The 2,083-nt window shown below is 47.5% G+C and overlaps 1 pseudogene; it reads right to left on the minus strand.

Annotated features, from left to right (window-relative positions):
- Window positions 1–627: 627 nt before the first annotated feature.
- Window positions 628–1,498, minus strand: LOC102871657 (annotated as a pseudogene).
- Between the last annotated feature and the right edge of the window lie 585 nt (window positions 1,499–2,083).

Here is a 2,083-nt window from a genome sequence, read left to right on the forward strand (position 1 = left end):
ACAGTTTGTTGTGATCCACACAGTCAAACGCCTTTGCATAGTTAGTGAAACAGACATTCCTCTGGTATTTTCAGCTTTTGGTTAAGATCCTTTTGACATTTGCATTGATGTCCCTAGTGCCACAGCTTCTTTAAACCCGGTTTGTATTTCTGATACCTCTCTGTTGATGTGCTGTTCCAGTTGTTTTTTTGGATAATCTTCAGCAAGATTTTGCTTATGTGTGATATTAGTAGTATCATTCTATAATTTCCATACTCTGTTAGAAGGCCTTTTTTTTTTTTTAATGGGACTAAATAGAATCTCTTCCAGTCAGTTGGCAAGGTACTTGTCCTCTAGATTTCCTGGGGCAGCCTGGTCAGCATGTCCAGGCCAGCACCTGTTTGTTGAAGGATGTCGGTTGGTAATTCCGTCAGTTCCTGGGGCTTTGATTTATAGACTGAGGGAACAGGTAATGTGACACAGGGTGGATCAGCTGGAAGGCAGAGCTCTGGTGCTGATTTCAGGCTGTCGTCTTCAAGGACAGTGCTTTTCGAAGGCTTCTTCCAGCTTCAGAGGCTCTCATGAGGCGTGCTGGACAGCCATGCCTGCAGGAGCTCAGGTGGTGGGTGGGCCCCTGCCGGCAGGCCTTTAGAAGCATTTGTGGTGGACAGTGGAGGAGCCGGACTCGTTGTACTCCAGTTTGCTGATCACATCTACTGGAAGGTGGACAGTGAGGTCAGGATGGAACAGCTGATTCTCGTGGAGTGTATGTGTTTGGGGGAGCGATGATCTTGCTCTTAATGATCTTGTGGCGATGCTTGGGTACATGCTGGTCCTGCCAGACAGCATGGCGTTGGTGGAAAGGTCCTTGTTGACGTGGACATCACATTTCATGATGGACTTGAAGGTGGCCTTGTGGATACCTCACAGCTCCATACCAAGGAAGGATGCTGGAAGAGCAGCTGGGCCACTGGCAGCTTGACTGCTGATGGTGATGACCTGCCCATCGGGCAGCTTAGAGCTCTTCTCCAGGGAGAAGGACATAGCAGTGGCCATCTCTGCTCGAAGTCCAGGATGGCAGCACCAGGGCGGTGGAGCACTGCCTCTCCTTGATATCATGCATGGTCTTGTGCTTGGCCTTGTGGTGAAGCCGTAGCCCTGCTCGGTCAGGATCTTCATGGACGTGTTGATTAAGTCGTGCACCCCCCCCCCCCAGATGTAGGATGGCCTGGGTCAGTGTGTAGCTCTCATATATGGGTACAGTGTGGGTGACCCCATCCCCAGGGGCCATGGCAATGCTGGTGGTGTGGCCTGAGGCATACCGGAACAGCGTGGCCTGGATGGGCACGTACCTGGTGGGCATGTTGAAGGTCTCAGACATGATCTGTGTTGTCTTCTCCCTGTTGGCCTTGGGGTTCAGGGGTGCCTTGTTCATCAGAACTGCATGCCCCTTGGGGACCATGCACAGCTCATTGTGGAAGGTGTGGTGCCAGATCTTCTCAAGCAGATATATGCACATTATGTTTACTGCGACTTTGTTTACAATAGCCAAGAGTTGGAAACAACCCAGGTGCCTATCATCAAATGAATGGACAGAGAAGTTGTGGTGTATTGAATGGAATACTATGCAGCACTGAAAAACAAGGAACTCATGAAATACCGTACAAATTGGGTGACCCTGGAGGGCGTTATGCTGAGTGAAATATCTCAGTCACAAAAGGACAAATACTGCATAATGCCACTGTTGTAAAATGGGATTGACATGGGGTTGGGGGGAAAATGAAAAAAAGAGGGGATAAATAATGTACACTGCATGGAAACAGATGAGAGAAAGAGCTGCTTAAAAGGAATATATGGTTAGGTATTATTTTATGACAGTCCAGAATAAGAGCTGCAAAGTAAAGTGGACTGGGGGGAGGATTGTATAACAGTGAAATAATTTTTTCTTTTCCAGGAGAAAAGCAAACTGGGAGGGAGGAGTGGGCAGGAAGGAAAATGTGTAACAGTGAATGAATGGAAACCCAAAGTATCTATAAACGTTCATTAAAATCTCAATCAAAAAAAAAGATGAAATCTGTACAGTGTTTAAATGGAGAGATCTAGA

Source organism: Elephantulus edwardii, unplaced genomic scaffold, assembly GCF_000299155.1.
Source record: "Elephantulus edwardii isolate Elephantulus edwardi_28Jun2011 unplaced genomic scaffold, EleEdw1.0 scaffold00004, whole genome shotgun sequence".
In the NCBI taxonomy this organism is placed as follows: Eukaryota; Metazoa; Chordata; class Mammalia; order Macroscelidea; family Macroscelididae; genus Elephantulus; species Elephantulus edwardii.